At 48.5% G+C, this 27,761-nt stretch overlaps 1 protein-coding gene across 2 annotated transcripts in view; it reads left to right on the forward strand.

Annotated features, from left to right (window-relative positions):
• Positions 1 to 27,761, forward strand: part of SEC14L5 (SEC14 like lipid binding 5) — a 171,096-nt gene that overhangs the window by 33,866 nt on the left and 109,469 nt on the right. Inside the window, exon 2 of one of the 2 annotated variants that reach the window (XM_068243465.1) lies at positions 25,951 to 26,007. The exons of the other annotated variant lie outside the window; for it this stretch is intronic. The gene's annotated coding sequence lies outside the window, so the exon portion shown is untranslated. The remainder of the gene's footprint in view (positions 1 to 25,950; positions 26,008 to 27,761) is intronic. 2 annotated transcript variants of the gene reach the window in all.

A 27,761-nucleotide genomic window follows, 5' to 3' on the forward strand; every position in this document is an offset into this window, starting at 1 on the left:
ACCCTTGGTGGAGGGGTGTATCCCCATTTTTCTGATCTATAGAGAGCGACTTTTTAGACCTGAGTGGGGTCAGGTTACAATTCTCCCCACCGGTTGCCTGTGTGGTAACCCTGACTTGTGAGTATAACCTTTAAATTTACCATATTCCCAATTTTTCTAAAATACTACACTATATTTGGCTCTCGGTCTGTTTTATCCCTGTCTTTCTAATGCTAGGTACTTACCATGCAATTTCCTATCAGATCAATGGGTCGATATTTTCCACCAGATCCAATTGGATTTCCGATCGTTTTTGTGATCGATCTTTTGATCACTTCTATGCAAATCGATCAGAAAACAGATTGGACCTGTTGAAAATTATCTATTTGACCCATCAACCTGACTGGAAATTGTATTGTATGTACCAAGCTTAACGCAGGAGAGACACAACCCTCTATAAAGAGATGTGCACATGTGTAAAAAAAAAGCCATTATAAATAAAATAAGAATTTCCCAATCAGCAGCCTGTCCTAATATGACCCAGGCCATGGCTGCAGTGATCACCACAATATATCAGGAGGAACTGCTGTGCAGTCACTTATGTTAAATACCCTATTCTCCAGCCTGTGCTATGTCAAGATATGACCCAGGCCATGGCTGCAGCGACCAGCATATAGTAGGAGACCCTCTCTCCTACTTTCTCCTCCCCCCACGCTGGACCATTCTATGTCTCAAGGTATGAATAGTGTGAGTGTGTGGGGGAAGGGGTGGTCAGGGGATATTGGCTATACTGGTTGCAGAAGGCTTAGCAGTAGCAATGGATCCTGGCTGCCTCCTCCATGTACCCCCCTCCCCCCAGGGGGCGGAGCCACACCTGAGCCCGGATGTCACATGATTTCCCTTCCATGTTACACCAGGGAACTGTATAGGGGAGGGAGGGGGCCACTAGACACCAGGGAACTGTATAGGGGAGGGTGGGGGCCACTAGACACCAGGGAACTGTATAGGGGAGGGTGGGGGTCACTAGACACCAGGGAACTGTATAGGGGAGGGAGGGGGCCACTAGACACCAGGGAACTGTATAGGGGAAAGTGGGGGCCACTAGACACCAGGGAACTGTATAGGGGAGGGAGGGGAGCACTAGACACCAGGGAACTGTATAGGAGAGGGAGGGGCCACTACACACCAGGGAACTATATAGGGGAGGGAGGGGCTACTAGATAACAGGGAATTGTATAGGGGAGGGAGGACCACTAGACACCAGGGAACTGTATAGGGGAGGGTGGGGGCCACTAGACACCAGGGAACTGTATAGGGGAGGGAGGGGCCACTAGACACCAGGGAACTGTATAGTGGAGGGAGGGGCCACTAGACACCAGGGAACTGTATAGGGGAGGGTGGGGGCCATTAGACATGAGGAAACTGTATAAGAGAGGGAGAAAAGACCACTAGACACCAGGGAACTGTATAGGGGTTGGAGGGGGGCCACTAGACACCAGGGAACTGTATAGGGGTTGGAGGGGGGCCATTAGACACCACAGAACTTTATTAGGGGGTAAGGTGGCCTCTAGACATTGAGGTTGGCCCACGGTTAGGTCCCAGTGTACAATTTTGACCCACTTTGTATTTGAGTTTGAAGCCTCCTTGCACTGTTGGACCGGACAGAGGGGAAATAAACTGCCTTGTCGCTGTAATCTTGGTTATATATATTAAAAGCCTGCATTGAACTCCTTCAGTTGAAATGCTTGCATCCCTTCACCTGCGCGCTCTGCTGCATTGGTCATGCAGGGTGTGCTGTGTAGTTAGCCGGTGGGCGTGGTCTGCCTCTTGAATGATTGGACTGTTGTTGGACACAGTCTGAGATCGAGGGGCGGGACTTGCAGTAATTGCTTTAAATGTGATTGGTATGCGTAAGAAAGCCACACCCTGACGAAGAACCAGTGGGCGGTTTGAACCGTGTAGGTGGGCGGAGCTTCAGCCGGTCACGTGTTTGGCGGTGTCTCTCCTCTATGTGCTTGCCAGATGACAGGGGGATTTGAGCTCTCACGCTGGTTGGTGAATTGGAGTATGCGATGTCCGTTGCAGCGGTATGAAAGAGCAATACCACGGGAAGCTAGAGCGAGGAATTGCACACTGAAGCCGGGTGACATTGCCCCAATATTGAGGGCCAGTTGTGGAACTTTGTTGAACTGACTGCAATTAATATGGGATCCTACTAGGGAGGGGAGGACGAATCCGGCGAATCCACGGATCCCTCGAATATTGGGAAATATTCGAGATTCATGGATTCAAATTCCGACGCCATTTACTGCTTGCCAAATCCGCCGAATCCCGAAGCTGCGTCCCCGCGCATCCGGCACTCGCCCTCGTCTTCCTCTGTCCCCCGCGCCTCCTCCGCTCACCCCCGTATAGTTAAAAAGTATTCTCTTACCTATCCAGAGCGAAGCGCGGAGTGGCAGACCTCACACTGACTTCCTTGTTCCCCCTAGTGGCCGGCTTTTACTATTACGTTATCAGCAAAAGCCGGTCCGGCCACTAGGGGGAACAGGGAAGTAAGGAAGAGGTCTGCCGCTCTGCACTCCAAGGGGAAGGTGAGTGGGTACTTATTTATGCAAGGGGGGCGAGCGGAGGAGGCTGCAGGGGATTGGGGGAGCACAGGGCTACTTTGAAAAAGCCCCTCTATCTACCTACCTACCTATACTGAAGGCCCTATACACTGCTACCTATACTGAAGGCCCCTTTACCTACCTACCTATACTGAAGGCACATGTACCTTGCTAGCTATACTGAAGTACGGTGACCATACGTCCCGCTTTACCAGGGACGCGTCCCGCCTTCGGGGGGCACTGTCCCAGGCTGCATGAGGTCCCGGGAAACGTCCCGCTTTTAGCAGTTGGACGTCCCGGCCTCAGGACTCTGGCCACCGTACAATGAACTAGCCGCAGCATCTCCTAGACGCTGCGCTAGTTCATTCCCCGCAGCCCCGCTCCAGCAGCCTGCATTGTCCTCCGGCAGGCACAGGCAGAGCAGGGCTACGGCAAGATGGCGCCCGGAGGCGGAGCCCTGTACTGGAGACTATTTTGTGTCTCCAGTACAGGGCTCCGCCTCCGGACGCCATCTTGCCGTAGCCCTGCTCTGCCTGTGAGAGGCTGAGCGGGAGATTGAAGATCGTCCAGGCCAGGGGGAGCTGCACACAGCAGAGGCACCAGAGGCCGGCTGCGTGAGGGGACGTCTTCTGCCAGGTGAGTAAATGCTTTTTCTTGCAGGTGAAGTGTTTGCCCACATTGTGTACATTTTGTACTGACTTGTTTGCCCACAGTGCGTTTATTTTGTACTGACATGTTTGCCCAAATTGTGTTCATTTTGTACTGACATGTTTGCCCGCAGTGCGTTTATCTTGTACTGACATGTTTGCCCGCAGTGCGTTTATCTTGTACTGATATGTTTGCCCGCAGTGCGTTTATTTTGTACTGACATGTTTGCCTGCAGTGCGTTTATTTTGTACTGACATGTTTGCCCGCAGTGCGTTTATTTTGTACTGACATGTTTGCCCGCAGTGCGTTTATTTTGTACTGACTTGTTTGCCCCCATTGCGTTTATTTTGTGCTGACATGTTTGCCCCCATTGCGTTTATTTTGTACTGACATGTTTGCCCGCAGTGCGTTTATTTTGTACTGACATGTTTGCTCGCAGTGCGTTTATTTTGTACTGACATGTTGCCCACAATGCGTTTATTTTGTGCTGACATGTTGCCCACAATGCGTTTATTTTGTGCTGAAATGTTGCCCGCATTACGTTTATTTTGTGCTGACATGTTGCCCACATTGCGTTTATTTTCTGGTGTCGGGGGTAACTGTTGCTGTATTTATTATTTAATGGTCATAGTTGGCTGTTTGATGCTTTGGGGTTATGGCATACTATTAAATAGCATCACACAGTTTCTGCACACCTATGATGTGAATCCACGTTTGACCACATCACGGCGTAAACACTGCTTTCTTATGCCTCGCTGTTGCATCATTAGGTTAGCTCTGCCCATGGAATGTCATGTCCACACCCATTTTTTTTTGCGTGCTGCAGACACCACATTTTTTCGGCGCGGCGCGCGGAGCTGCCCCCCCCCCACCCCAATTCCCCCGGTCCCAGGTTGAGCCTACAAAAATCTGGTCACTGTAACTGAAGGCGCATGTACCTTGCTACCTATACTGAAGGCGCATGTACCTTGCTACCTATACTGAAGGCACATATACCCTGCTACCTATACTGAAGGCACATATACCCTGCTACCTATACTGAAGGCACATATACCCTGCTACCTATACTGAAGGCACATGTACCCTGCTACCTATACTGAAGGCACATATACCCTGCTACCTATACTGAAGGCACATGTACCCTGCTACCTATACTGAAGGCACATGTACCCTGCTACCTATACTGAAGGCACATGTACTTTGCTACCTATACTGAAGGCACATATACCTTGCTACCTATACTGAAGGCCCATATACCATACTACCTATACTGAAGGCACATGTACTTTGCTACCTATACTGAAGGCCCATATACCATGCTACCTATACTGAAGGCGCATATACCCTGCTACCTATACTGAAGGCACATGTACCTTGCTACCTATACTGAAGGCACATGTACCTTGCTACCTATACTGAAGGCACATGTACCTTGCTACCTATACTGAAGGCACATGTACCTTGCTACCTATACTGAAGGCACATGTACCTTGCTACCTATACTGAAGGCACATGTACCTTGCTACCTATACTGAAGGCCCCTATACCCTGCTACCTATACTGAAGGCACATGTACTTTGCTACCTATACTGAAGGCACATGTACTTTGCTACCTATACTGAAGGCACATATACCCTGCTACCTATACTGAAGGCACATATACCCTGCTACCTATACTGAAGGCACATGTACTTTGCTACCTATACTGAAGGCCCATATACCATGCTACTTATACTGAAGGCACATATACCTTGCTACCTATACTGAAGGCACATGTACCTTGCTACGTATACTGAAGGCACATATACCCTGCTACCTATACTGAAGGCACATATACCGTGCTACCTATACTGAAGGCACATGTACTTTGCTACCTATACTGAAGGCACATGTACCTTGCTACCTATACTGAAGGCACATATACCCTGCTACCTATACTGAAGGCACATATACTTTGCTACCTATACTGAAGGCCCCTATACCTTGCTGCCTATACTGAAGGCCCCTATACCCTGCTGCCTATACTGAAGGCCCCTATACCCTGCTACCTATACTGAAGGCCCATATACCATGCTACCTATACTGAAGGCTCCTATACCATGCTACCTATACTGAAATCTGCCTATATTGAAGGCACTTATACCTAGCTAGCTATACTGTGGGTACCTATGCCTGGGTACCTATACTGCGGGCAATTATACCACAGATCACACAATTCTTATGTGCAGGATTCGTTAGATTCGTGATTCGAAAGGTCCGAGATATTCGAGAAGCTTTTAGATTGGGATTCGGATTCGGATTCAAAGAAATTGTGAATTCGTCCCATCCCTAGATCCTACTATTCAGTTGGGAGATCTTAGGAATATTACAGCTATTAATGACCTTATTTTTAAGGGGGCCCCCGACCACAGTGGTTTGCACAATTTAGTGTATGTATGCGCGAATGAATGAAGTGGGTGTTTTTGAATATCTGTGGCCAGAGAAAAAATTGCCCTGATTTCATATCTTGTTAATGCCAAACTTTGAAAGCGGTACTGTGCACGGGAGTCGTCGCGGATTTTAATGATCCGATCCATTGTGACGGTCATTATCGTCGCGCATCCTCAAACGTCATTTGTGTAACCGCGTGCCTGTACCCATGGAAACAACCGCTCGTCACAAAAAAAAAAATAATAAATCACTTTTTGTTGGAAAAATCGCACTAAAAATCACGTAGTGGATACGGATCTTAAGAGCCGAGAGCTGCTTACTTCTGTGTTCTGGATGATGTGACGCTGGAAGGAAGATAGATACAATTGTTTATTTCATTAGTTTATTTTTGCCTCGGGTGTCCTTTAACTCTTTGCTGCTGGGTTCTGATGTGACGCTGTGCATGAGTTCGCTATGATGCATTTGATATGATATATAGCAATGGCGTCACAGTCGCCTCATCATCAGGAAAGGGAGCCCTCTGTCAGCAGGCCCTGTCAGTATATCTATTGTAAGACGTACAGACGTATAACTGACAAGACGGTATGCTCTGCTAATGAATGTAAAGATACTATTATATGCATATTACATGAATGGGAGGCTGGATCTCTCAGGCCCCTCCTCCTCTGACAGTCACTGTGATGTCATGAGAATCTCCTCTTGTGAGGAGTGAGGAACTCGCTGTGTGAGTTGTGACACAATTATCGCATGTTCAGAACAGCTCTCATTTCTTGTAGGAGGAAAACAGAGAAAGACACAGAGAGCCCAATATAGGGCTTGATTCAGAAAAGGGTGCTAAGTGTTAGCAAGCCAGTGAAAAGCCACTTTGCATGTGCTAACATGCTTTGCACGTGCTAAGTAGTTAGCACATGTAAACTACTTAGCACCGTAGTTAGCACATGTAAACTACTTAGCACCGTAGTTAGCACATGTAAACTACTTAGCACCCTAGTTTTTAAAAAAAAAAAAATCAGTGTTTATTCAACAAAGAAAAGGAACATATGACAGAATATGCAGTGTAGCAGTGCGCCTCCTAACTTTTCCAACAGTAGCTTCAGCATCAATTATCACTGGAAGATGAGAGGTATTGTTAACAATAATATAATGATCGTCACATAATATATAGAGCTCAGATTGAATTTAAATTTCCAAATATTCTATCGTTTACAAGATCATAATTAGCAAGACCAGCGGTTATCTAACCATGGAGCTTAGCACCCTAGTTAGCACGGTGCTAAGTAGTAGTTTGCATGTGCTAACTACGGTGCTAAGTAGTTTGTATGTGCTAACTACTTAGCACCCTAGTTAGCACGCCCAAAGCCTTTAGGCAGGCTAACTGGGTTAGCACCGTTTACTGAATCGAGCCCGTAGTGTAGTATGTAGTATAACCAGGTTATGGAGAATTTGCAGGTATGTATAAAAAAAGGCGCCAATAAGAACAAAATAGTTAAAATATGCCTAAAAGGGGGAGGTTGGTAGACTCGCCTCCCTCGATGCAATAAAAACCGGACTATGAGACGTTACTATGATTCAAAGTAACATTTATTTACAGACTCCAAGGATGCAACACGTTTGGGTCACTATCCCGCTTCATCAGGCAATAGTTTGGAGAGTACTAGCGGACACAAAGGGGTGCCAGAGGAGCACTTAAAGAGAACCAGAGATGAAGCACCCTCTTGTATTTTACCTTATAAATCAGTGGGAACATGACAGTAAACACCTAATCTGCCCTTTGTTTCATTGTTCTCTGTGTAATCTGACTGTTATTACCTCTGATAAGAATCCCGACTAAGCAGTCGGTCTGGCTTTGCTACAGAATAATTATAGCTGAGACTGTGTTCTTTGGTGTCTTTTCAAGTCCAAGCCTGCCCCCTGCTGGCTTTGCTCAGGAATCATTATAGCTGAGTCATTATAGCAAAGCCAGACTCAATGCTCAGTCCGGGATTCTTATCTCAGCTAGATAACAGACACTTTTAGCAGTGAGGATGGAACAGAGAGCATGGTAAGTGTTTTCTCTAATGTTCCCACTGATTTCTATGGTAAAACACATGAGGGTGCTTCGTCTCTGGTTCACTTTAACACAGGACCCAAAAAGAACAGAATGAACTCATGGCAAATAGTGCGACGCGAGTATCATTTCTGCTCCACATACCAACTTCTTTCTAATCTTATTTTCACTGCACTTTATTTATCATAATTTTTATTATACTTGCATTTCTATTATACTTGCATATCGTGCACATCTTGCATATAATATACTGACTAGTATTTGTGTAATAAAGCTAATATCCATAGAATAGCGGTATTTACATTGCCCATATATGGATTTGAATTATATGTGTACATTTTCACCAGCAGATGGCAGCAGTCCACCACATATCAACTCGTTTATGTCACCTATTTTCCACGTTAACGTACCAGCCACTAATTCATTAGTATGAGTACTGTTATTTATGTTTTTTATAAATTATAATTTCTGCATAATAAGACCCGATTGGCCAAATACCACAACGATAATGGTGATGGAAGAATCTTCTTCCCCGTCACACATGCGCCGTCTTCACAACTAGAAGACGGCGTAGCGTTTCAACCTTCCGCCCACAACTAAAATGGCCACCAAGTTTCCCTATACAATACCACGCATGCGTCCTACAGCGCACAAGCGCGGTCATGTCCATGTCCTTGGATGCGACGATTACGTCGCACCTGACTCTCTGCACCATTCGGATGCGACGTTTACATCGCATTGACCTAGTCTTTTCAGAATTATACTAAGCGACGATTATGTCGCACGTAAGCCGCCCAAAATTAGGGGCGCCATTAGTCCTATGTATTTGCACTACCGAGCGCCCCACACCTCTACAGAGGCGCTTGGCCACAATACTGACCCCACTTTGGTAAGTGAATATATTTATTTTCTAACACTGCTGCACTTTATCACTGTTGGGGTGAGGTTAGGCCCAAGGTGCTCCCCACAATCAGTGTTCTAATGACCTAGCCATGTCACCGAATATATAAACATACCAATTCTAGTCTGCTATGCTACTTGTATTGCTTTTAGTGGAGATACAAGTAGACATATTTTTTGATACTTTTGACATTTTTGATGTTTTTGATAATTTTGATGTTCATTTTAAACTGTTGATTATGTTTACACAGAGATTTAAATTCATGCATTTGCCCTCTGATGGAGCTGAGAGATACTTGTATTGACTTGCTTTTCACCTAGCCATATTTTTGGTGTAGTTTGTATGTCGAGCAGAAATGATACTCGCGTCGCACTATTTGCCATGTGTTCATTCTATACTTTTTGGGTCCTGTGTTAAAGGGGAACTGAAGTAAGAGGTATACAGAGGCTGCCATATTTATTTCCTTTTAATCAATACCAGTTGCCTGGCAGCCCTGCTGGTCTATTTCTCTGCAGTAGTATCTGAATAACACCAGAAACAAGCATGCAGCTAGTCTTGTCAGATCTGACTTATAAGTCTGAAACACCTGATCTGCTGCATGCTTGTTCAGGGGCTGTGGCTAATAGTATTAGAGGCAGAGGATCAACTGGTATTACTTAAAGGAAAATAAACATGACAGCCTCCGTATAACTCTCTCTTCAGTTCCCCCTTTAAGTGCTCCTCTGGCAACCGCCTCCCATTTGTTTCCGCTAGTAATCTCCAAACTATTGCCCGATGAAGCGGGATAGTGACCCGTGAAACGTGTTGCATCCTTGGAGTCTGTAAATAAATGTTACTTTAAATCATAGTATCGTCTCATAGTCCGTTTTCTATTGCATTGAGGGAGGTGAATCCACCAACTTCCCCCTTTAAGACGGATTTTAACTATTTTATTCTTATTGGTGCCTCTGTTATACATACCTGTAAATTGTGTAGTCCAACCTTAGTGGAGGGTGTATTCCCATTTCTTCCTGTCTACAGAGAGCGACTTCTTATGCCTGAGTGGGGTCAGGATATAATTCTCCCCACCTGCCTATCCAGTGGTTGCCTGTGTGCCATGTTTGTGAGTATAACCATTGCATTTTTATTACTTTACCTCCTTTAATGGGAATACTACACTATATTGGGCTCTCTGCCTTTTTTGTTTTCCTTCAAGGTTATGGAGAAAGACAAAACGTGTGCTGTTATACTGACAAGTGTGGGTTACCTCAAAGGCAGAGGCGCTGGGCCACTGCACTGACCACTAATAGTTATTGCCTGATGAAGCGGGGTTGAGCCTGCAAGACGCGTTGCATTGTGGAGTGTATAAATACGTTTCATTGTTGACTATTAAATCAACCAATCAGTGTCTACTTACTGGGGAGGTAAGTCCACCACTAACTCCTCTTTTAAATGGTTTTTAACGTTTTTATCCTGTTACTGGCGTCTCTTACTACAGACTCTCATTTCTTCATTGTGTTGATTTCTAGGGTTGCACCTACCGAGGTCAACATCGCGAGTAGTCATAATTACCGGCCGGGAAATTGCAATTTCAAGTTCGTAATCAGTCTTCGTAATTGTGGAATTGCGAATGCTAATTTTGAGTGTACACGAAACTGAACTTATACGTAATTTTTATTACAAGTCGGCAATTTCGAGTACTTCTTGTAATGTTAATTTATAACGAAATTTCAATGTCCGTTTGGCCAGGGATTGCTATACACCCGCAATATGGCTGTATAATGATCCCTGACTGCTTTGCCTATTTTTGGGGCCAATAATACATCTTTGCTCAGAGTGTGGGAAATTAAAAAAAAAATGACGTGGGGTCCCCCCTCCCGAGCCTCTGTAACCCCTTGTCCCCCATGCAGGCTGGGATAGCCAGAATGCGGGGTCCCCCCTCCCGAGCCTCTGTAACCCCTTGTCCCCCATGCAGGCTGGGATAGCCAGAATGTGGGGTCCCCCCTCCCGAGCCTCTGTAACCCCTTGTCCCCCATGCAGGCTGGGATAGCCAGAATGTGGGGTCCCCCCTCCCGAGCCTCTGTAACCCCTTGTCCCCCATGCAGGCTGGGATAGCCAGAATGCGGAGCCCCGGCCGACTGGGGCTTCGCACCCTGAGCTATACCAGCCTGCATGGTCCATGGTATGGGGGGGCTCTGAGGGGGAGGGGCGGTCAAGCCTTCCCCTCCCCTCGAGCCCTTCACCAATCCATGGACAAGGGGCTCTTCCCCACCTCCCTTGCCTCAGGAGGTGGAGGGTTGCGACGACTCCAGGGGGGGGGGGGGGGGTTTCATGGTGGCATCTGGGAGTCCGCCTCCTCCCAGGATAAATGAATATAGGGGTACATAGTACCTATTACCCAATTCCACAAAGAGTTAAAAAAAGAAATAAAAACACTACAACGAAAAAAGTCATTTATTGTTCTAAATTAACCATGAATACTTACCTTTAATTAATGATCCCACGCCAATATCCTCTACATACCTGGACTGAAGATCTCCGCCGCTCCCCCGCGCAGCTCTCAGCTATGCTAAGTATGTCTCAGAGCAAAGCATATTTACAGGACCACTATTGCAAAAAAATGTACAATGTAAAATACATGTAAACACATACATGTCTTCCAGGGAAAACTGAGCTATATATTACTTTTCTCCTATGTTGCTGTCACTTACAGTAGTAGTAGTAGAAATATGACCAAACTGACAGGTTTTTGACTAGTCTATTTCTTCATGGGGGATTTTCAGTATTTGTGTTTATTCTTTACAAAAGTAGTCCCTGGAGAGGATCTATACAAAAATAAAGGCTTAAAGGGATCCAAGCAGCTCTTCACTTCAAATAGCTGCAAGGGCTGCCATTGTTCAGAAGCTCACTCCCCTGCTATTTTACAACTGCTATTGTCCAGGCTAGGTGTGAAATTCTTCAACTGTAAGGGCCCTTTTACACTTAATCAGTTGGCATGCGTTAGTGTGCGTTAGTACGCGTTAGTGCGCGTTGGTACGCGTTTTTTCCATAGCAGTGCATTGGGAAGAAGATTTCAGTTAAAGAGAGTCTGAAGCGAGAATAAATCTCGCTTCAGACCTCATAGATAGCAGGGGCACATGTGCCCCTGCTAAACTACAGCTATAGCGCCGCTAAATGGGGGTCCCTTCACCTCACAAATCCCCTCTGAGCAGCTGGGGATCTCTTCCTGGTTGGGGCAGGGCTAACCGCCGCAGCCCTGCCTCACGCCCGTCTGTCAGCGCATATTTCCGCCTCTCCCCCGCCCCTCTCAGCCTTCCTTCACTGAGAGGGGCGGGGGAGAGGCGGCGGTGCGCCGCTGACAGAAGCGACTGGAGGCAGGGCTGCAGCCGTTAGCCCTGCCTCCAGGAGCGACCAAGTCTGCGACCAAGTGTCGCAGTGGGGGGTTTGGGGGTGAAGGGACCCCCGTTTAGCGGCGCTATAGCGGCGGTTTAGCAGGGGCACACATGCCCCTGCTAACTATGAGCTCTGAAGCGAGATTTATTCTCGCTTCAGAGTCTCTTTAAAGCGCATTAAGTGTGAAAGGTGCCATAGGATAACATGGGACTTACTTTGAAAATCAGTTTTCTTTCCGATTTAACTGAGAGCAACTGATTAAAGGGGAACTTCAGCCTAAACAAACATACTGTCATTCAGTTACATTAGTTATGTTAATTAGAATAGATAGGCAATATAACCTCTTACCCACTCTATTTTAAAAGAACAGGCAAATGTTTGTGATTCATGGGGGCTGCCATCTTTGTCATGGGGGCAGCCATCTTTTTGGTTGAAAGGAGGTGACAAGGAGCAGGAGACACAGTTCCAACTGTCCTGTGTCCTGATTACTCCTCCCAGCTGCACACACTAGGCTTCAATTGTCAAATTCAAAATGTAAAAACAAAAATTTGCACCAAAACAGCAGAACGAGAACAACAAAATCAGAAATCCCATCATGCTTTGCACAGCATCAGGGGAAAAAAGCCCGGGCAGTTTTTCTCTGTGCAGCTAAAAATGAGGCTTGTATAAGAGAAACAAAGTTCTGATGCTGTGAAACTGTTAAAGAAACACCAGGCCTTTTCAGTGCTGCTGAGTCGATTTTTAGTCTGGAGGTTCACTTTAAGTGTAAATGGACCCTAACTGATGTTTTCTGTTTGAAATACAATGGGGGGTTTGTTTGTGATCAATTAAGTCTAAAGAGGTGATTTCTTATCTGTTTTCACCATCTCCTGCTCAGGGACCGCAGGTCCTTTGCGGACAAAGTGGCTAATTTAACCCTTAGATGTAAAAAAATGAGGTAAAATTAAAGTTTTTTTTAATAATAAACCACATTTTTAGAATGCATTTTTAATTTGCTATAGAGCTGCCCTGGGTGTTAAAAATGATGCTTGGTTCACTTTAAACATTTCCCCCCCCCCCCACCTGTCTACACACTATTCTGGCAGTTGGACTGAGCAACTGTTGTTCACTCAGTGCTTTTGAAAACCCTTAGAATCCCCCATGAGGATTTGGACTAGTCCACAACCTGTCAATTCTGTCAGATTTCTATTACGTACTGTAAGTTACATGAAAATAGGAGAATAGTAATTTATAACACATTTTACTCTAGGAGAAATATACTTTTCATTCATGTGTTTTCCTGTAATTTAAATGTCACAATTTTTTGAGATCGTGTTTCTCTAGATATCCCTCCAAGGCTCCCCATTGGTGCATTAGCAGACCGATGGGAATAGTGTAATCGAAATTACAAAGAATTTAATTGACGTTTCTCGAAGTAGAAATCAGGGATTATGATCATTACTATTGATTTCTGACCATGAAAAAGAAGCATTATATACATAGATGTAGATCGCAGGAGAATTGCACAGCAGCACTGCGGTTACTATGCGATTTCCTTCCTGTAGACTTATAGCAAAAGCAGGAAACTCACTAGTGGAAAAAGGGCTCTGCGACTGATGATGATTACTATGGAAATTATTATTATTTATTGTATTTATAAAGCGCCAACATATTACGCAGCGCTGCACAATAGATAAAAGGGTTAACATACAAGGTAGGACATACAGGAAACTCACAACAAAACAAGATCATGCAAATGATTTGATAATACAGTGTCATAGGTCAGAATAGAGACTGTTCGAGTCCACAAGAGGGGTGATTGTCAGTAAGATTGCATAATCAAGCTGGAAACACTAAGGGAGATGGCCCTGCCAGAGGCTTACACTCTAAAGGGTGGGGGTGGGGACAATAGGTGCATCTGTTGATAGGGTGTCTAACAGAACATATTATGGTGCTACACGTATTATTATCATGAACGTATTATGGTGGGACTTCCTGCGGCCCCCTTCGGCCTGATCGCTCCCTCGCTGTCCTCCTCATAGATCTTCCGTAAGGGCTCGCGGTAATTTCGGCCAGTCGGTGCTTACTGCGCATGTGCAGCCCGGCCATGCTTGCACCCATCTCGCTTCCGCGGCCAGGAGAGATCTGCGCAGATCGTTCCCGGCGACAGACGCATGGCAGGGGGCGTGTGCATGGCCGGGCTGCACAGGCAGGGGGGCGTGTGCATGGCTGGGCTGCACAGGCAGGGGGGCGTGTGCATGGCCGGGCTGCACAGGCAGGGGGGGCGTGTGCATGGCCGGGCTGCACAGGCAGGGGGGCGTGTGCATGGCCGGGCTGCACAGGCAGGGGGGCGTGTGCATGGCCGGGCTGCACAGGCAGGGGGGCGTGTGCATGGCTGGGCTGCACAGGCAGGGGGGCGTGTGCATGGCCGGGCTGCACAGGCAGGGGGCGTGTGCATGGCCGGGTTGCACATGTGCAGTAAGCACCGACTGCCTGAAGTTACCGCAAGCCCTTATGGAAGATCCAGGGGGAGGCGGAGGACGGCGGCGAGGGAGCAATAAGGCCGAAGAGGGCCAGAGCAAGCCCCAGGTGTGTATGAATGTTTTGTTTGTTTTATCCCAGGTTCTAAGGTAAAAATGACAGACTGTGAGCTTGATTCACTAACTGGCGCTAAGCCGGTTAGTGAGCCTTAATACCTAGTGGGCGCAAATCACGGAGTTAGGTGGTTTGCACCCAAACATTGCGCACAGCACAGCGGTGCGACGTTTACAGGGCAGTTGGTGCGACGTTATCGTCGCACCGTGCACTATTACCGGCGCACCGCTGTGAGCGCTGCTGTGCACGATGTAGCTTTGCACGGCTGTTAGTGCACACAAAGCTACGTTTGAGGCACTAAGTGGATTTTCACTCTGGGGCTAACACTTAGCGCCGGCGGCGGTTAGCGAATCAAGCCCTGTGTCTTTATGAGGACGGCTGGACAGCTGATATCGGCACCCGTGTTGTGTGCCTGATGTGGGCGCTGCACAAATGAGTAAAAAAAAAGTCATTTGTCTGCCAGCGATAGCCGGTGCCCGATTTAAGGGTCCCTCCGAGTTGCTACAACATGGAGGGGGAATAGTAATCAGCGTGAGCCCAGGGTTTCTGCAGGAGACGGGGAGCTGTGTTTTGGCTGCCCCTGCGCCGATATGGCCCGGGATGATAATGAATGGACTCGGGGCTAATACTCACCTGTCCTGATGTCTTCAGGCACCAGATGATGCTCCGACCCCTGCCGGCAGTGCAATCACAGTCATGAGTCTGAAGACTGCCAAAACTCTTTCGGAAACCTCCACCTGCGTTGCCCCGCCCCCAGCTCGGCAGCCACCAATTACACAGAAGCCACTGAGTAGGGGGTGGGCCGCAGCTACACAAGTGGGCATGGCCAGAACCTTTGCAGTATTCCTCTGAAGGAGGTGGAGCAATCACCTGCCTGGAGGGAGAACGCCGGAAAAGGTGAGTATTTAACCCAGTGACCCCTCATCCGTCCTCATAAGACTGTGGTGACAGGTAGCTCTGTCAGTGTTACCACAGGTACTCTTTAGTCATGCCATTGTGATCGACAAATCCCATGTGATCCCAGCAGATCGGAAAACAGCCGGTGTAACAAGGCGCCAAAGCTCAGAGTGTCATTATACAGCCATTATATCTCCTGCAGAAGCCCACCGGCCGTCATGGCCAACATCTGAGGAGAAGCAAGACTGACCGGTCACATGACCATTAAAGCAAGTGTGCTAGCAGGGGTACAGCATAAGCAGGCTCCTCCCACAGGGCGTCAGTATACAGCCATTATATCTCCTGCAGAAGCCCTCCGGCCACCATGGCCAACATCTGAGGAGAAGCAAGACTGACCGGTCACATGACCATTACTCCACGTGTACTAGCAGGGGTACAGCATAAGCAGGCTCCTCCCACAGGGCGTCATTATACAGCCATTATATCTCCTGCAGAAGCCCTCCGGCCACCATGGCCAACATCTGAGGAGAAGCAAGACTGACCGGTCACATGACCATTACTCCACGTTTACTAGCAGGGGTACAGCATAAGCAGGCTCCTCCCACAGGGTGTCATTATACAGCCATTATATCTCCTGCAGAAGCCCTCCGGCCACCATGGCCAACATCTGAGGAGAAGCAAGACTGACCGGTCACATGACCATTACTCCACGTTTACTAGCGGGGGTACAGCATAAGCAGGCTCCTCCCACAGGGCGTCATTATACAGCCATTATATCTCCTGCAGAAGCCCTCCGGCCACCATGGCCAACATCTGAGGAGAAGCAAGACTGACCGGTCACATGACCATTAAAGCAAGTGTGCTAGCAGGGGTACAGCATAAGCAGGCTCCTCCCACAGGGCGTCAGTATACAGCCATTATATCTCCTGCAGAAGCCCTCCGGCCACCATGGCCAACATCTGAGGAGAAGCAAGACTGACCGGTCACATGACCATTACTCCACGTGTACTAGCAGGGGTACAGCATAAGCAGGCTCCTCCCACAGGGCGTCATTATACAGCCATTATATCTCCTGCAGAAGCCCTCCGGCCACCATGGCCAACATCTGAGGAGAAGCAAGACTGACCGGTCACATGACCATTACTCCACGTTTACTAGCAGGGGTACAGCATAAGCAGGCTCCTCCCACAGGGTGTCATTATACAGCCATTATATCTCCTGCAGAAGCCCTCCGGCCACCATGGCCAACATCTGAGGAGAAGCAAGACTGACCGGTCACATGACCATTACTCCACGTTTACTAGCGGGGGTACAGCATAAGCAGGCTCCTCCCACAGGGCGTCATTATACAGCCATTATATCTCCTGCAGAAGCCCTCCGGCCACCATGGCCAACATCTGAGGAGAAGCAAGACTGACCGGTCACATGACCATTACTCCACGTGTGCTAGCAGGGGTACAGCATAAGGAGGCTCCTCCCACAGCAGGCTCCTCCCACAGGGCGTCATTATACAGCCATTATATCTCCTGCAGAAGCCCCCCGGCCACCATGGCCAACATCTGAGGAGAAGCAAGACTGACCGGTCACATGACCATTACTCCACGTTTACTAGCAGGGGTACAGCATAAGCAGGCTCCTCCCACAGAGTGTCATTATACAGCCATTATATCTCCTGCAGAAGCCCTCCGGCCACCATGGCCAACATCTGAGGAGAAGCAAGACTGACCGGTCACATGACCATTACTCCACGTTTACTAGCGGGGGTACAGCATAAGCAGGCTCCTCCCACAGGGTGTCATTATACAGCCATTATATCTCCTGCAGAAGCCCTCCGGCCACCATGGCCAACATCTGAGGAGAAGCAAGACTGACCGGTCACATGACCATTACTCCACGTGTGCTAGCAGGGGTACAGCATAAGGAGGCTCCTCCCACAGCAGGCTCCTCCCACAGGGCGTCATTATACAGCCATTATATCTCCTGCAGAAGCCCCCCGGCCACCATGGCCAACATCTGAGGAGAAGCAAGACTGAACGGTCACATGACCATTACTCCAAGTGTGCTAGCAGGGGTACAGCATAAGCAGGCTCCTCCCACAGGGCGTCATTATACAGCCATTATATCTCCTGCAGAAGCCCTCCGGCCACCATGGCCAACATCTGAGGAGAAGCAAGACTGACCGGTCACATGACCATTACTCCACGTGTACTAGCAGGGGTACAGCATAAGCAGGCTCCTCCCACAGGGCGTCATTATACAGCCATTATATCTCCTGCAGAAGCCCTCCGGCCACCATGGCCAACATCTGAGGAGAAGCAAGACTGACCGGTCACATGACCATTACTCCACGTGTACTAGCAGGGGTACAGCATAAGCAGGCTCCTCCCACAGGGCGTCATTATACAGCCATTATATCTCCTGCAGAAGCCCTCCGGCCACCATGGCCAACATCTGAGGAGAAGCAAGACTGACCGGTCACATGACCATTACTCCACGTGTACTAGCGGGGGTACAGCATAGGCAGGCTCCTCCCACAGGGCGTCATTATACAGCCATTATATCTCCTGCAGAAGCCCTCCAGCCACCATGGCCAACATCTGAGGAGAAGCAAGACTGACCGGTCACATGACCATTACTCCACGTGTGCTAGCAGGGGTACAGCATAAGCAGGCTCCTCCCACAGCAGGCTCCTCCCACAGGGCATCATTATACAGCCATTATATCTCCTGCAGAAGCCCCCCGGCCACCATGGCCAACATCTGAGGAGAAGCAAGACTGACCGGTCACATGACCATTACTCCCAAGTGTGCTAGCAGGGGTGCAGCATAAGCAGGCTCCTCCCACAGGGCGTCATTATACAGCCATTATATCTCCTGCAGAAGCCCTCCGGCCACCATGGCCAACATCTGAGGAGAAGCAAGACTGACCGGTCACATGACCATTACTCCACGTGTACTAGCAGGGGTACAGCATAAGCAGGCTCCTCCCACAGGGCGTCATTATACAGCCATTATATCTCCTGCAGAAGCCCTCCGGCCACCATGGCCAACATCTGAGGAGAAGCAAGACTGACCGGTCACATGACCATTACTTCAAGTGTGCTAGCGGGGGTACAGCATAAGCAGGCTCCTCCCACAGGGCGTCATTATACAGCCATTATATCTCCTGCAGAAGCCCACCGGCCGCCATGGCCAACATCTGAGGAGAAGCAAGACTGACCGGTCACATGACCATTACTCCACGTGTACTAGCAGGGGTACAGCATAAGCAGGCTCCTCCCACAGTGCGTCATTATACAGCCATTATATCTCCTGCTGAAGCCCTCCGGCCACCATGGCCAACATCTGAGGAGAAGCAAGACTGACCGGTCACATGACCATTACTCCACGTGTACTAGCAGGGGTACAGCATAAGCAGGCTCCTCCCACAGGGCGTCATTATACAGCCATTATATCTCCTGCAGAAGCCCTCCGGCCACCATGGCCAACATCTGAGGAGAAGCAAGACTGACCGGTCACATGACCATTACTCCACGTGTACTAGCGGGGGTACAGCATAGGCAGGCTCCTCCCACAGGGCGTCATTATACAGCCATTATATCTCCTGCAGAAGCCCTCCAGCCACCATGGCCAACATCTGAGGAGAAGCAAGACTGACCGGTCACATGACCATTACTCCACGTGTGCTAGCAGGGGTACAGCATAAGCAGGCTCCTCCCACAGCAGGCTCCTCCCACAGGGCATCATTATACAGCCATTATATCTCCTGCAGAAGCCCCCCGGCCACCATGGCCAACATCTGAGGAGAAGCAAGACTGACCGGTCACATGACCATTACTCCACATGTACTAGCAGGGGTACAGCATAAGCAGGCTCCTCCCACAGGGCGTCATTATACAGCCATTATATCTCCTGCAGAAGCCCTCCGGCCACCATGGCCAACATCTGAGGAGAAGCAAGACTGACCGGTCACATGACCATTACTGCAAGTGTGCAAGCGGGGGTACAGCATAAGCAGGCTCCTCCCACAGGGCGTCATTATAAAGCCATTATTTCTCCTGCAGAAGCCCTCCGGCCACCATGGCCAACATCTGAGGAGAAGCAAGACTGACCGGTCACATGACCATTACTCCACGTGTACTAGCAGGGGTACAGCATAAGCAGGCTCCTCCCACAGGGCGTCATTATACAGCCATTATATCTCCTGCTGAAGCCCTCCGGCCACCATGGCCAACATCTGAGGAGAAGCAAGACTGACCGGTCACATGACCATTACTCCACGTGTACTAGCAGGGGTACAGCATAAGCAGGCTCCTCCCGCAGGGCGTCATTATACAGCCATTATATCTCCTGCAGAAGCCCTCCAGCCACCATGGCCAACATCTGAGGAGAAGCAAGACTGACCGGTCACATGACCATTACTGCAAGTGTGCTAGCAGGGGTACAGCATAAGCAGGCTCCTCCCACAGGGCGTCATTATACAGCCATTATATCTCCTGCAGAAGCCCTTCGGCCACCATGGCCAACATCTGAGGAGGAGCAAGACTGACCGGTCACATGACCATTACTGCACGTGTACTAGCAGGGGCACAGCATAAGCTGGCTCCTCCCACAGGGCGTCATTATACAGCCATTATATCTCCTGCAGAAGCCACCGGCCTCCATGGCCAACATCTGAGGAGAAGCAAGACTGACCATTACTCCAAGTGTGCTAGCGGGGGTACAGCATAAGCGGGGTCCTCCAACAGGACGTCTCCCCCCAGAGGGCATCACTGGAATTACGATAGGCCACTGCAGCTTTAAGGCATCGCTGCAGGGCCGCACAACTCAGCACACAAGTGATCCCCTCCCTTTTCTCCCCACCCACCAACATAGCTTTCTGTTGGTGGGGTCTGATTGCCACCTAGTTGTTTATTTTATTTTCTTACAAATATTTATTGTAATTTATATTTAATAAATAAACATCTTGTTTGTTTTGTTTTCTCCCTCTCCCTCCCACCCACCCCCGCCAGCCAATTACAGCGATCGGCTGTCATAGGCTTCAAACTATGAGAGCCGATTGCTCTCTTGTCCCCAGTACAGCGCTGGTGCAGATCGCAGTGCTGTACTAAGTGAAAAGACGGCGGTTTCGAGTGGCGATAGCCACTGGGAGACTGAAGACGGAGCGGAGCTCTGACTACGAAGTAGGAGATGCACGTGCAACCTGCGCACGATCTCCTGCAGTAGCCGGCCCCAGGACTTGACGGCAATTGGCGTTAGGTGGTCCTGAGGCTGTCGCCGCGGCCACGCCCATTAGCGTGATGCGGTCTTTAGGTAGTTAGAGCTTCCCACGGGTATCGATTTTTGCAGCATCGATTGCATATATGTCCTCAAACAAACGTATCAATTGAATAATCATCATTTTCCACTTGATAGCAAAGCCAGAGATCAGAAGGGCAGCTGACTGGCATTGTCCTGACCTCAATCCAAGTGAGATGTTGTGCAAAGTCCTCATCTTCATGTGAGGGAACCCACCAGCATCCCAGAGCTGAAGTGATGCATCATGGGAGCTCCACTGTAATGAGTTGAAGCTGAATCATTGCAAATACCTTCTGCTTTAAAGAAAACCAGAGACGAAGCACCCTCATGTATTTTATTACATTTATCAGTGGGAACATGACAGTAAACACTTACCCTGCTTTTAGTTTCATTCTTGTCTGCTTAATTAGTCTATTAGCAACTGTGATAAAAATCCCCGACTGGCTCAGTCTAGGTTTGACCTGGAATCATTATAGCTGAGTCACTCTTCTGTGGAGTCTTTTCAAGCCCCAGCCTGCTACCTCCTGGCTTAGATTTCCTGCTTTGCTTACTGAGAGCTGTGATGACTGGGAGGCGCTGCTCTGCTGAGAGAGAAGCTCTGTGGCTGTAATATGATCCCTGTGTGCTCTGTCTGCATAGATACTGATGATAACTGCAGTTTCATTCCTATGAGAGACACTTCCTACAGGCATCTGCACATCATACCAAAATGAAAGCACACAGCAGCCTTTCTCATATAGCCTAGATAGCAGCCTAGTCTCATATAGCCTAGACAGCACATCCAGAACAACTCATAACCCGGAAGCAGAAGGGATATGAGCCGGCGGCCATATTTGATTTTTCCTGGAGCAATAATGGATAAAAAACACTAAAAAAGGCACACCAGAGCGGCGAAATTATCAGGTAGAGCATTTATTCTTTACAAGCTATCAACTGATATTTTTATTTTGTGTGAAAACATTCATCTCTGGTTCCCTTTAAGAAGGAAGATTAATACTCATAGCAGGCTGTGTGTCAGTCAGGGGCGTATCTGGGTAAAATAGTGCCTATGGCAAACACTGAAATTGCAACCCCCTCCCCCGTTAGACCACCTTGCTGCATAATAACAAAAGCTTATTTTCTTGCAATGTTACGAGTCCCCCAATATAAGTAGCCCCCATACTATAAGTAACCACAGCTAGCACCCTAGTTTAGGTAGCCAGAGGTAGTTAACCCAGTATAGGTAGCCCCCAGCTTAGGTTGCCCTCCCAGTATATGTAGTTAGAGATGTCTCCCCAGTATAAGTAGCCTTCTTTAGCATAAAGGGTGAGAGGTGTCCCCCCAGTATAAGTAGTCCCTCAGTATAGGTAGTGAGAGGTGTCCCCCAGTATGAGTAAACCCCCAACATAGGTAGTGACAGGTACTCCCTATATAATTAATAGCCCCCTGCCAATATAGTATATATATATATATATATATATATATATATATGTAGTGAGACATGTCTCTCAGTATAAGTAGCCCCCCCACCCCACTCAGCATAAGAGCAGGTACAAATGCCCGAGAGGCATCCCCAGTATGGTGTGGGGCACGAGGAATAAAGGGGCAGCCATGGCGCCCTTGGTGCTGTGGCGCCCATGGCACAAGCCATGCCTGCACCCCTCTAGATACGCCTCTAGTGTCAGTTGGCAGGTGCTATGGGAACGCTATGAAAATACTGCACGGAAAATGCGCAGGATGAGCATAAACCGTTACCAGGCGGTGAGCTGAGTGCGGTGATATCTTCCATGTGACTGAGCCCTACGCTGAAGTATATACTGTACAGAGCAGAAGTTTGAGTGTCTTACCTGAATACAGCCACTAGATGGCAGTCATGAAACATGAGTTCAGGTACAGGGGAAACTCGAAAACTAGAATATCATGCAAAAGTTCAGCATGTGCAGCCAGATAACCCCCCACTTTCCACTAGAGATGGGAAGTTCGGATCTTTTCAATGATCCGGATGATTCGAATCGGATCATTGAAGAGATCCGGATCTTTGATCCGAATCTCGGATCATTTTACTACCGAAGCATTCGGGGTGAAATGACTAGCAGGACAGGACTTTCCCTGCAGTGGACAGGAGAAGGGGAGGGGGGTGGACACACAGAGAAGGGGAGAAGATGGACAGAGGGCAGGGAGTGGACAGACAAGGGAGGAGGGACGAGCAGAGAGCAGAAATGTTTGCACACAATACCCACATGCTGCAATCATATGCTTTACATGTATTTCACCTATATGTTCATCTGTGTCGCACAGTGAAAGAAAGCATTCCCAGAGGTGAAGTGCAGCTGTTTAGAGCAGTGCAGGAGGATCATATTGCACAGCAATCACAGTGCCTGCAAAGTTACTGAGCTGTGCTGAGCTGAGCCAAAAGCTTCCAATGTGATCACTGTGCAGCACTACGGAACAGACAGCCTATAATGAGCAGCACATTACAGCCAGTATGTGTGCTCTACACATATCTGGCAGTGGCAGCCATGTCCCCTCTCTCTCATCTACCTGTGGCTGTGCAAGGCTGCCTCCCATCCAACAGAGCGATCCATCTCAGCTCTGCTTCCAGGACCCGGCTGCCCGCTGAGAGAGAGGGGGCGTGTCGCTCATAGCCTCGCCCCTTTTTCGATCCGAATCACTCATTTTGATGATTCGGATGATTCGACTCACAAAATAGATTCGGATCAAAGATCCGAATCGTTCATGATCCGGACAACACTACTTTCCACAGGATCCACCGGAGACGGGGGTTCATCTGGCTGCACATTCTAGGCTCTGGGCTAGGGGGAGGGGCATCTTGCTACTTATACTGGGCTCAGGAGGAGGGGACATCTGGCTGCAACATATGCTGGAATTGGGGGGCAACTAGCTAAATCTGCCCCCTCATATATAGGGGAGGATCCTGCCCTTTTCTTTAAAGGGAAGGTCCAAGGAATTTACTTACCTGCGGCTTCTTCCAGCCCCCTGCAGCCGTCCTGTGCCCTCGCCGCAGCTATGGTGGCTCCAAGTCTCCTCCGGTGGAGAAGCTGCCCTCGCCAGGTCAGCTTCCGCGTCAGCTTTCTCTGCAATCCAGCGTGCGGTTCACTGGTCGCGCTGACGTCAGCACAACACTGAGAGCCGCTCGCGCAGGCGCAGTAGGGAACCTGCAGTGTACAGTGCATGTATAGTGTGTGTGTGTGTGTGTGTACAGTGCGTACAGTGTGTGTGTGTGTGTGTGTTTACAGTGTGTGTGTATGTGTGTGTGTGTACTGTGTGTGTGTACAGTGTGTGTACAATGTGTGTGTATGTGTGTTTACAGTGTGTGTGTGTATGTGTGTGTGTGTGTGTGTGTGTGTGTGTGTGTGTGTGTGTACAGTGTGTGTGTGTGTATACAGTGTGTGTATGTACAGTGTGTGTACAATGTGTGTGTTTACAGTGTGTGTGTGTGTGTGTACAGTGTGTGTGTGTGAGTGTGTGTGTACAGTGTGTGTACAGTGCATGCATAGTGTGTGTGTGTGTGTGTGTATGTATAGTGTGTGTACAGTGTGTGTGTGTGTGTGTGTACAGTGTGTGTGTGTGTGTACAGTGTGTGTGTGTGTGTACAGTGTGTGTGTGAGTGTGTGTGTACAGTGTGTGTACAGTGCATGCATAGTGTGTGTGTGTGTGTGTGTGTGTATGTATAGTGTGTACAATGTGTGCGTGTGTATAGTTTGTGTGTGTGTGTACAGTGCATGTACAGTGTGTGTGTACAGTGTGTGTACAGTGTGTGTGTTTACGTGTGTGTGTACAGTGTGTGTTTATGTGTGTGTGTACAGTATGTGTGTGTGTACAGTGTGTGTGTGTGTGTACACAGTGTGTGTGTATGTACAGTGTGTGTGTGTGTGTGTGTGTGTGTGTGTGTGTGTGTGTGTGTGTGTACACAGTGTGTGTGTGTGTGTACAGTGTGTATGTACAGTGTGTGTGTGTATGTACAGTGTGTGTGTACACAGTGTGTGTGTGTGTACAGTGTGTATGTACAGTGTGTGTGCGTGTGTACAGTGTGTGTGCGTGTTTACAGTGTGTGTGTATGTACAGTGTGTGTGTGTGTGTGTGTGTGTGTGTGTATAGTGTGTGTATATCTGTGTACAGTGTGTGTGTACAGTGTGTGTGTGTGTGTGTGTGTATGTACAGTGTGTGTGTGTGTGTGTGTACAGTGTGTGTGTGTGTGTGTGTGTACAGTGTGTGTGTGTGTGTACAGTGTGTGTGTGTGTACAGTGTGTGTGTGTGTGTGTGTACAGTGTGTGTGTGTGTGTGTGTGTGTACACAGTGTGTGTGTGTACACAGTGTGTGTGTGTACAGTGTGTGTGTGTATGTACAGTGTGCGTGCGTGTGTACAGTGTGTGTGTGTGTGTATGTACAGTGTGTGTGTGTGTATAGTGTGTGGGTACAGTGTGTGTATATGTGTGTGTGTGTGTGTGTGTGTGTATGTACAGTGTGTGTGTACAGTGTGTGTGTGTGTGTGTATGTACAGTGTGTGTGTGTGTACAGTGTGTGTGTGTGTGTGTATAGTGTGTGGGTACAGTGTGTGTATATCTGTGTATAGTGTGTGTGTACAGTGTGTGTGTGTGTGTACACAGAGTGTGTGTACAGTGTGTGGGTACAGTGTGTGTGTGTGTGTGTATGTACAGTATGTGTGTGTGTGTGTGTGTGTGTACAGTGTGTGTGTACAGTGTGTGTGCAGTGTGTGTATGTACAGTGTGTGTGTATATCTGTGTATAGTGTGTGTGTGTGTGTGTGTACAGTGTGTGTGTACAGTGTGTGTATATCTGTGTATAGTGTGTGTGTACAGTGTGTGTGTGTGTGTGTACAGTGTGTGTGTGTGTGTATAGTGTGTGGGTACAGACTAGTGTGTGTATATCTGTGTATAGTGTGTGTGTACAGTGTGTGTGTGTACAGTGTGTGTGTGTACAGTGTGTGTGTACAGTGTGTGTGTGTGTGTGTGTGTGTGTGTACAGTGTGTGTGTACTGTGTGTGTGTGTGTGTGTGTGTACAGTGTGTGTGTGTGTGTGTACAGTGTGTGTGTACAGTGTGTGTGTATCTGTGTATAGTGTGTGTATACACAGGTCAGGTGATCAGCAGAGCAGGGCACGCTGCAGGCGGATCACTCTGAGTGTGCAGGTGACGTTGACAGCTGGGCCGGTGTCACGCCTTGTGCTTTCTTTCCTGCAGCGCCAGAAGGCACCAGCGGAGTGACCTGGACACATCGCAGACCTGCACAGGGATGAGGTGAGCGAATTCTACCCCTTACCCTAAAGAGAGCCTGTCACTGGCAGTTCTATGAATAGGGCCAATGGGGTGAGATGACCCTGGGACTCAGGACAGTGTTATTAGAGTCACTGATAGAACTCTGAGGGTAACTTTGTTACTGGGCTGTCTCTCTGGGATTCTCTCCTATAGACATCATTATCCTCAGTATTATTACATTGTGTACCCCTTTATTAATGACTGACTTGCCCGAGTACTCCCACTGTGGGTCTCAGGAACCCCGAAACATGAATATATTTGTCAGAAGTGTTCCATAAAAGTGTATCGGCAGCTTTTCCACTAGGAAGCGCGACCGCACGCAATATCGCACTGTGATCGCACAACCGACGTTCTCCACTCACTGCGATTGCGGCGCAAACGGACCACGATTGCACCATAAATCGACAATAAATCTGAAACACACTAATGGAAAATGTTGCGTTTGGAAAAACAGCCGCGATACACTTTTTGGAGCGTATTTGTGGCGCATGGAAAAGCTGCCTAAATATTTATTAGACGTTGTATGATGCCTGACGCTGCGATTCTATGCAATGTATGTCTGCGATAGAGTTACTGCTGCCGATGTCGGAGGATTTATGTCATCCGGTAATCACGGAATCAGCCTTATTTTATTTAGTTAAATTGTCTGTTGTTAGCTTACAGCAGTTTGTGCCCTTGCTTGGGCCATATCAGAACATAGCCAGAGAACCTGAAAGGGCAGCTGAGGAATGGTTGTGTGACTGTGGTTCCGGTTAACCCTTCACCGGATCCGGATGGCCAGTCCGTGGCCGTTCACATTAGTGAAAACAGATCTGATTAATGATTGATTGGATCCGTTTTCACTCATCAATACATACCTAATCTTCGTAGGCAGCCGGCGGCTGAGGCTTCCGTCTTCTTCCGCTGTGACTACACAGAGCGTCATGTGACTAGTCACATGACGCGTCATATAGTCACATGACACGGAAGAAGACGGAAGCCTCTACCGCCAGCTGCCTATGAAGATTAGGTATGTATATTGCCCCGTAGCCCACCCGCCCGGCTGCTGCACCCTCCCCTCACCCTCCCGTTGCTCAGGACCGCGTTGCTCATACCCCCATCTCCCGTGGAACGGTCCGTTTCTTCACTAGTGTGAAGAAACATTCCGTTTCCCATTTCCCCCAATGCTGCTGCATTTTTGTCCGTTTTCCCTCTGCTAAGCAGAACAGTCCGGAAAATTAGGGCCTGCAGCAATTTTTGGGTCTGGGAACCGGAACGTATGGAACGCATCTGTACCAAAGAACGCATGTGAATGGATCTATAGGTTAACATTGGATCCATTCACATCCATTCCGTTTGTACAGTATACGTTCCAGAAAAAAACGCTAATGTGAACCGGGCCTATCACTAGTGTTGGGCGAACAGTGTTCGCCACTGTTCGGGTTCTGCAGAACATCACCCTGTTCGGGTGATGTTCGAGTTCGGCCGAACACCTGACGGTGCTCGGCCAAACCGTTCGGCCATATGGCCGAACTAAGAGCGCATGGCCGAACGTTCCCCGAACGTTCGGCTAGCGCTGTGATTGGCCGAACGGGTCACGTGGTTCGGACCCGAACGCGCTCTGATTGGCCGAACTGTCACGTGGTTCGGGTAAATAAATACCCGAACCACGTCATATCTCCGCCATTTGTCTGTGGGTTTAGCTTTGGGTAGGCAGGCAGGGTAGTTCGCGCTCCAGCCACGCTAGCCAGGGTCCC

The sequence above is a fragment of the Hyperolius riggenbachi genome, chromosome 7 (genome assembly GCF_040937935.1).
Source record: "Hyperolius riggenbachi isolate aHypRig1 chromosome 7, aHypRig1.pri, whole genome shotgun sequence".
Classification (NCBI taxonomy): Eukaryota; Metazoa; Chordata; class Amphibia; order Anura; family Hyperoliidae; genus Hyperolius; species Hyperolius riggenbachi.